Source organism: Quercus robur, chromosome 11 (genome assembly GCF_932294415.1).
Source record: "Quercus robur chromosome 11, dhQueRobu3.1, whole genome shotgun sequence".
NCBI lineage: Eukaryota > Viridiplantae > Streptophyta > Magnoliopsida > Fagales > Fagaceae > Quercus > Quercus robur.
Window position 1 is genome coordinate 24,451,801 of NC_065544.1, and position 9,584 is coordinate 24,461,384.

The 9,584-nt window shown below is 33.0% G+C and overlaps 2 long non-coding RNA genes across 2 annotated transcripts; one reads left to right on the plus strand and one right to left on the minus strand.

The window, feature by feature from the left end:
* Positions 1-1,564: 1,564 nt before the first annotated feature.
* Positions 1,565-9,084, minus strand: LOC126706560 (uncharacterized). The gene is made up of 2 exons (XR_007648652.1): positions 8,796-9,084; positions 1,565-1,808 (listed from the first exon to the last, which is right to left on the minus strand). It is a non-coding gene; the product is annotated as an uncharacterized LOC126706560 (long non-coding RNA).
* Positions 1,932-9,117, plus strand: LOC126706562 (uncharacterized). Its single transcript, XR_007648653.1, has 2 exons — positions 1,932-2,094; positions 9,084-9,117. It is a non-coding gene; the product is annotated as an uncharacterized LOC126706562 (long non-coding RNA).
* The last annotated feature ends 467 nt before the right edge of the window (positions 9,118-9,584 follow it).

Here is a 9,584-nt window from a genome sequence, read left to right on the forward strand (position 1 = left end):
TCTATTCTTCATGTGTTAAAAAAAAAATTAATGATGAACTCTTTAAAACAACACAATTTTAGAGGATTAGGACACATTATCTTATCTGCAAAATATTAGGACACATTATCCCTGGAAATTATAAAAAAATTTCAAAGAAAAATTAGAAACTCTTTTTATGGAATAAACAGTAAATTAGGTTGTTTTTGTATCTTTGTGGTATCTCAATCAAATTAGAACTAATTTTTACCCATAATTAAACATATCCAAGGGAATTTTTGCTCTTTAAGGTAGAAACACATTTACTTCTATTAAACGATTGGATTTTCAATCGAAGCTTAATGAAACTCGGTAAAACCATGTCAAACTTGTGGTTTGTACATAAATTTGGGAAATTTGTCACTTCGATGTCCACTTATGATAAATGGGCTAGGCTGAGAGCTTTGGTTTGTGAGGCCCATGTTGCATTAATAATAATTTGAAGCATGTGCAATCTTATGGAGGCACGAGCCCCAAAACTAAATCAGATGCTACATTTTAATAGAATATGTATCATCTTTTGGTGGGTGTTATGGGGTGGCTAGGCTAACATGTTGCACACATGTAATCGAATTTCTAGGTCTATGTTTCTAATTCAAGACATGTATTTCACTAAAAGGTTAGACGAGTTAGGATTCTTACAGCAAATACCTTGGATGTAAACCATTTTAAATAGATAACTTATCACACCATAATTACATTAATCAGTAAAAACTCATTTTTATACACTTATTATTCCCCCCACGTCATCACATGCTTTTGGGCACACATGCATGTCTCATTTTGGATGAAGTGAGATCCAAGGTCCCGTATTGATAGTTATTACTTTCCATTCTTCTTTAATTTTTTTTATTCATAAGATATATCTCTTACAACAAGTATGAGTCCCATGTGTTGTGAGAGAGGTTTTATGAGACTGTTTCATTAGATACCTCCTCATCTAATGCATAAGCCCTCACCTTAGTTTTCTATCTATCTCATTGGAAGGATGTAGCTCTGGCCTATGACACTGTAGCAGATTAATTTCCCATGCAACAGCTTCACCCAAGCCCCAACTGCCTCAACAACTCAATCTCTAGCACACCACAGCTCCTTCCTCCTCCGCCTTGGAGATTTGGAGCTTTGAAGTGTACGTAATGAATATTGAGGGAGAGAGAATACCTATGGTTTTGTTTTGTTTTTTTGGTTTAATATGATCTAGATCTGAGGTTTTTTGGTTGGGTTTGTTGTGAATGTCTGTTGTTGTTGTAAACCAAATTGGGTGTTTTATTATTGTTCATTTAAGCTGTATCATGGTCAACCATGAGATTTTCCATGTAAAATTTGCAGATTTTGAGTTGTTACGAGATATTTTGTAGATGAGAAAATGATGGAAAATTGAATAAAGGAGACTAATTCAAATATGTGAATGCATGAGATGCCAACTGATTTTTCCGTGTGCTTGTGTTCAAAGAAAATTTAAATTTAATGGAGCTTTGTTAATTATCGTGCCAATGATGCCCCAATTGCAAGATAGATCAAACACTTAAAATGATGAGACAAATGCTAGCTAAGAACAACCTCATAGCATTAAATCAATATATCACCAATTACATCAGAATTCTCAATCATATACATAGTTCCTACCAGTACAAATCTATACACGAAACAGAGAAAATTATTTTATAGTAATATATGGCACATTAAGTCCACAAACAACATAAGTCTCCAACAAGGAGTACATACAACGAGAGTGTTTATGATTATGAATGGACCTTTTTATTTAGGATAAAAGCTATTGCACAAAAGCACTTTTTTTTTTAATTGAAATCATGAGTTGAACACAGGTGTGTGTAACAAATACTACCCTTTTATTTAAGGGCATAGTAGTGCCACATATATAAACCAATAAAGGGAGGATAATCATCCTAAGGGGTGGTGGTTGTAACTGGTGGAGAGAAGATTGGCACTGTGGGAAAGTAAGGGACAATTGGAATTGTAGTAATTGGTGGTTGCAATCTGTACTCAGGGTATAGCGGTGTCCCTGGGGGCAAAGGAGGCAATGGCACGTAAGGAAAATTGGGCAAACTAGGAAAGGTTGGTGCCAAAAGTTTTCGAGTAGCTAGGGCTACATCAACACTAGAAATAGAGAAAGCAATGAAGAAAGCTAAGACCAAGATAGCAGGAGAAGATGCCATCACTATATGGAATCAAGCTAAGTCGGTAGAGGAATTAGTAGAGTGACTTTATATTGTAATGTGATAAAAGGGTTTTAGTGGGGGAGATGAGGACTTGCTCCTTATGTTTTATAGTTGTAAATGGGAGGTTGTATACTAATACCATACATCAGATACATGTAAGTAGGGGTGGCAAATGAGTGGGTTTGGGGTGGGCATAATTGGATTGGACATATAAAACCCATTTACCCATTTAAAAATCATTTTAACTAATTGCTTTTAACCCAAATCCAACTCAACCCAATTATTATGGGTAAACCCCAACCCACCTAATTACCCAATTATCAAAATTACCAAAATGCCACTAAGTGAAAATGACCAAAGTACTCTAAAATCTTCAAAAATGACCAAAATACCCCCAAAACCCAAAAATTACCAAAATCATTATTTGAAGTAATTTTTGGTTTATAGCTAATCAAGAAAAACATGGAACATGAATTAAAAAAATTCATGAATTAGTTTGACAATGGTAAAACACATTCATCAACTTAAAGGTTATGATGAATATATAACAACTTTAAATCAGCAAAGCGAAACTTTGCAAAAGTTTGGGATTTAGTCCTCTCGTGGTGAAAAATGACAAAAGATAAATACTTGTTTATTTAAAAGGAAAACAAGTAGGTAAACCACCATTTATACATACAGATTCTGTTATTTTTGTTGTCTTTTCACTTGAACACAATCTGTATCCAATAACACAAATTCCACATTATTTTTTTCCCAAGTACAACAGGGAATTCAATTTCTTTATCAAAAGAAAACGAAATCCTAAAACAATACTAAAAATTAAAAAATCTTTTTTTTTTTTTGTTGAGAAAATTAAAAGAAGGAAAAATCAAAGAGAGAGAGACAGAGGAACTTTACCGGAACCACGACCGGAATTGGTGGAGCGAAACACGATGGCTGCTAGCAGTAGCCATGGAGATTGAGCATCAACTTCTCTCTTTCCCAATTTTCTCCAAACTCAAACCCTAACCTTCTCTGATTTGGGTCTAAACCAAATCGGCAAGGCTGGCTCACCGCAACCACCACCTCCGATGGTGGCTTCTTCTCTCCTTCGACCAAAATCTCTTTCTCTGTCTCTCAATCTCATTTCCCTCCATAGATCAAACCTGAAAGATCATCAACTTCTCTCTTTCCCGATTTTCTCCAAACCCAAACCCTAACCTTCTCTGATTTGGGTCTGAAAAGCATCAATGTCTCTCTCTACACCCGATTCTCTCCAAACCCCAACCTTTACTCTCTCTCTGATCTGGGTCTAAAAAGGATGCGTGTATGGGTGTCGGGATCTCTGGTGAGCTAAGGTTTTTTCTTTGTTTTTGCTGATGGGTTTGAGTTGAGTATGCTAGAAGTGGAGGTTGAGAGAGTTTGAACTTTGAAATTTGAGAGAGAGAGTTTGAATGGCTGGTGAGAGTTAAGAGTTTAACTTGAGTTTTTTTTGTTCGGTTGAGTTAAACCCCAGTTAAGTGCTTTGAACTCCAGTTAAGTGTGGCGTTAACATTTTAAATGACGTGTCCAGTTTTTGAGCGTGGATCATTTTGGATGAAATCCCCACCGTGTACTGGAGCCTCTCCATTTCAAAGGGAAATGGAGAGGATCTGTATCCATGAGGAGAGATGCGTATTGATGTTGCCGAAATACAAGTAAAGGAAGAAAGAGAAACTGACAAATCTGACATATTTTTAATATTTCGGTATTCATGTTGCCGAAATTCAAGAAAAAGGTGGAGAGAGAAACTGACATCAATTTCGTTAGTTGGATTGCCGAAATTCAATTTCTGTTATATTCTTTTTTCGTTAGTTTTCAGTTTGGTTAGTTTCTTCGTAGTTTATTTTTATTTTTAAAAAAGGACAAGCCGCCCAGGAGGATTGAACCCTTGAGCAAGGATTGTTCCACATAAGAAGCAACCAGTAGACTACCACACAACACGTTTAATCTACATGGGAACTAAATTAATTTATTCTAAATCTGGTAGGGATTTCAAGTTTTCAAAAACACAATAAAACACACATTTTTTTTATATACTTTCCAAAAATTGATAGTTATGATAACAAGAATGGTAAATTCAAATTATAGTTCATCCACGATGATGTCAAAATTAATTAATATTAACTAAATAAAAATAACAATTGAAATTGATTTTTTTTTCTAAAGGTTAATGATCTACATTCATCATAATTCAGAATTTCTACAATTTTCAATTACAAAAATACCCAAGGTGTGATGAGATTTAGGCATTTATGGGTGAAATAATTTTTTTCGCATAATTCTCATCACACCTTAGTTATTTTTGTAATTGAAAAATGTAGAAATTCCAAATTATAATGAATGTAAATCATTAGCCTTTAGGAAAAATAAAATAAAAGGGTTTCTAAGTACATGCGTGATAAGTATTAATAATCCCAACTGTAGGGATAAGGATCCAAAAATTGATAGTTATGATAACAAGAATGGTAAATTCAAATTATAGTTCATCCATGATGATGTCAGAATTAATTAAATAAAAATAACAATTTTGTAGAAATTCTGAATTATGATGAATGTAAATCATTAACCTTCAAAAAAAAAAAAAAATCAATTTCAATTGTTATTTTTATTTAGTTAATATTAATTAATTTTGACATCATCGTGGATGAACTATAATTTGAATTTACCATTCTTGTTATCATAACTATCAATTTTTGGAAAGTATATAAAAAAATGTGTGTTTTATTGTGTTTTTGAAAACTTGAAATCCCATGTAGATTAACGTGTTGTGTGGTAGTTTACTGGTTGCTTCTTATGTGGAACAATCCTTGCTCAAGGGTTCAATCCTCCTAGGCGGCTTATCCATTTGTAAAAATAAAAATAAACTATGAAGAAACTAACCAAACAGAAAACTAACGAAAAAAAGAATCTAACAGGTTCCTCAAAAAAAAAAAAAAAAAAAAATCTAACAGAAATTGAATTTCGGCAATCCAATTGATGAAATTGATGTCAGTTTCTCTCTTCACCTTTTTCTTGAATTTCGGCAAACTTTGCACAGTATACATAAATCCAATAAACTCTAATTTTTACAATATTGAGCCAAAAGACTCGGAGGGGAGCCTGTCCCACTATTGACTATTATTGATTGAGAAAAATAAAAACTGCAAATCTTCTAACTTTTTTGTGAACCAAAAAAAAAATAAATAAATAAAATTTTCACTTTCATATCGTTCAAATAATATATATATATATATATATATAAATTAAGATATTTAGGGTTCATATCTTTTGTTGCTCTTTATATTATTAATTTTAATTTTAATTATTTTATTTCTTTAAGTTAATATTTGCTGTTGACTCTTAAAAACAAAAGGTTTCACATTTGTTGTTAAAGATGATCTTTCTATTCTTCATGTGTTAAAAAAATTAATGATAAACCCTTTAAAACAACACAATTTTAGAGGATTAGGGCACATCACTTATGAAAATTCAAAAACTAACTCTTATCTACAAAATATTAGGACACATTATCCCTGGAAATTATAAAAAAATTTCAAAGAAAAATTAGAAACTTTTTTAATGGAATAAACCGTAAATTAGGTTGTTTTTGTATCTTTGGGGTATCTCAATCAAATTAGAACTGATTTTTACCCATAATTAAACATATCCAAGGGAATTTTTGCTCTTTAAGGTAGAAACACATTTACTTCTATCAAACGATTGGATTTTCAAGCGAAACTTAATGAAACTCGGTAAAACCATGTCAAACTTGGGGTTTGTACATAAATTTGGGAAATTTGTCATTTTGATGTCCAGTTATGGTAAATGGGCTAGGCCGAGCCTTGGTTTGTGAGGTCCATGTTGCATCAATGATAATTTGAAGCATGTGCAATCTTATGGAGGCACGAGCCCCGAAACTAAATCAGATGCTACATTTTAATAGAATATGTATCATCTTTTGGTGGGTGTCATGGGGTGGCTAGGCTAACATGTTGCACACATGTAATCGAATTTCTAGATCTATGTTTCTAATTCAAGACATGTATTTCACTAAATTAGGTTAGACGAGTTAGGATTCTTTCAACAAATACCTTGGATGTAAATCATTTTAAATAGATAACTAATCACACCATACAGTCACATTATTCAGTAAAAACTCATTTTTATACACTTATTATTCCTCCCACGTCATCACACACTTTTGGGCACACATGCATGTCTCATTTTGGATGAAGTGAGATCCAAGGTCCCGTATTGATAGTTATTACTTTCCATTCTTCTTTAATATTTTTAATACTTTATGAGAAATGCTAACGAGTACCCTTAGGGCACTGGTTAATAATTCATTTAAAGAAAGTTTTTATAAGAAATGAAAAAAATTAATTAATATTTTAACAGCTTTTTTCATTTTCCATAAAAGTGGTATCAAAACTTTCCTAAAATGGTTTATTAATGAGTGCCCTAAGGGCACTCGTTAGCATGACCCATACTTTATTCAATGTCTAGATTGTGTGACTAGAATAGGGAACCACCTTATTTAGATCTTTCATTGATCATGGCCTCAAAATGTTAGCCAAGATTGATCCATTTGATTGCACGAGATTTAGTGCCTAACACATTCCAATACCATACCATAACCCCAAAACTATTCTTTGGTAATAATGTGTTAGACAACTAATTGAGGGTCATTGGTCAAGTAGTTAGTGGACCAAAACTAAGAGAACCAAAAAAAAAAAAAAAAAAACCAAAAATCTCTAGTCCCCTCTATTTTGTGTATGTGTTTGTTTTTCAAAAAACAAAAAAAAACAAAAATCTTTGATAATTTCTTACCATTTTTTTTTTCGGTTATACTCTATGCTCATGCACAAATTATTGTCTCAACCTTTTTTTAAATGCATGGATGTCTCCTCAAATCTCCCTACCAACACTATTAGCTAATTCTTAATAGATTTGGGATTCAATCCCCGCCTACACCAAAAATCGATTGATGTTTTGGTCGGATGATAAAAAGCTATCATCAGGAGTGGATACCATATGTTGAAACTCTCTCTAAAAAATAAGAAGAAGAAGAAGAAGAAGAAGAAGAAGAAGCAATTTCCACAATAATTTCTTACCATTTCTTCAGTTACGCTCTACCCATGTTGCCCAAATGTCTTCACCAAAATAACTTAAAGTATCCACTATTAGCTATTCTAAATTCTAATTCTGAATGCTTTACTCTTTTTTTTTTCTTCTTCTTTTTTTTTTTCGGTTGATTTTCTTTACATGTTGATTCTGTTTTACTAATTTTAAATTTTTTTTTTTAAAATCTATCCATTTTATGCCAATCATTTATAATAAATGTCTAGTGTTTGCTCCTTTAAATCTGTAAATGCTTACAAATGTTTTAAAATTTATTTTGGTGAATTTGCTTTACTAGTTGATTTTTTTTACTCATTTATAAATATATATATATATATATATATATATTCAAGTGTTATGGAAATTAACTATAAATAAGGATTGATTCTCAAAAAAAAAAAAAAAAAAAAAAGGATTGAAATGGTCCATTCACTTTTTACCTTTTTGTTTAGATACACTAGTTTACACTTGAAATTGTTTTCCTTATTTCAATCTTTTAATTTTTTTATTATTTGGTGGGCATTAAATTATATTTATTCATAAGATGTATCTCTCACAACAAGTATGAGGCCCATGTGTTGTGAATGAGAGGTCTTATGAGACTGTTTCATAAGATACCTCCTTGTCTAATGCACAAGCCTTCACCTCAGTTTTCTATCTATCTCATTGGAAGGATGCATCTCTAGCCTATGACATTGTAGCAGATTAATTTCCCATGCAATAGCTTCACCCAAGCCCCAACTACCTCAACAGCTCAATCTCTAGCACACCACAGCTCCTTCCTCCTCTGCCTTTAAGATTTGGAGCTTTGAAGTGTAATGAAGATTGAGGGAGAGAGAATACCTATGGTTTTGTTTTGTTTTTTTGGTTTAATATGATCTAGATCTGAAGTTTTTTGGTTGGGTTTGTTGTGAACGTCAGTTGTTGTTGTAAACCAAATTGGGTGTTTGATTATTGTTCATTTAAGCTGTATCATGGTCAACCATGAGATCTTCCATGTAAAATTTGCAAATTTTGAGTTGTTACAAGATATTTTTTAGATGGGAAAATGATGGAAAATTGAATGAAGGAGACTAACTCAAATATGTGAATGCGTGATATGCCAATTGAGTTTTCGGTGTGCTTGTGTTCAAAGAAAATTTCAATTTAATGGAGCTTTGTTAATTATCGTGCCAATGATGCCCCAATTGCAAGATAGATCAAACACTTAAAATGACGAGACAAATGCTAGCTAAGAACAACCTCATAGCATTAAATCAATATATCACCAATTACATTAGAATTCTCAATCATATACATGGTTTCTACTAGTACAAATCTATACATGCAACAGAGAAAATTATTTTATTGTAATATATGGCACATTAAGTCCACAAACAACATAAGTCTCCAACAAGGAGTACATACAAAGAGAGTGTTTACAATTATGAATGGACCTTTTTATTTAGGATAAAAGCTGTTGCACAAAAGCACAATTTTTTTAATTGAAATCATGAGTTGAACACACGTGGGTGTAACAAATACTACCCTTTTATTTAAGGGCATGGTAGTGCCACATATATAAACCAATAAAGGGAGGATAATCATCCTTAAGGGGTGGTGGTGGTCGTAACTGGTGGAGAGAAGATTGGCACTGAGGGAAAGTAAGGAACAATTGGAATTGTAGTAATTGGTGGTGGCAATCTGTACTCAGGGTATAGCGGTGTCCCTAGGGGCAAAGGAGGCAATGGCACGTAAGGAAAGTTGGGCAAACTAGGAAAGGTTGGTGGTGCCAAAAGTTTTCGAGTAGCTAGGGCTACATCAACACTAGAAATAGAGAAAGCAATGAAGAAAGCTAAGACCAAGATAGCAGGAGAAGATGCCATCACTATATGGAATCAAGCACGGTCTGTAGAGGAATTAGTAGAGTGACTTTATATTGTAATGCGATGAAAGGGTTTTAGTGGGGGAGACGAGGACTTGCTCCTTATGTTTTATAGTTGTAAATGGGAGGTTGTATACTAATACCATACATTAGATACATGTAAGAGATATATAATTGATAGGACGCATGGGGTCACATGCCTTACAGGTTTGGTGGGTTTTGGATGGCTGGGAATTCCCATTGAAAGGATGGTCGTTCATGAAGAGTGTACACTTCATTTATGTCTGGTTTTAAATGGCGTAAAAATTTGTTGTAGGTTGGTGACTGAGTGTAACAAATATGTCAGATTTGGTATTATGTCAATATCTCTATTTGGAACAATGACATGTTCTCCCAGT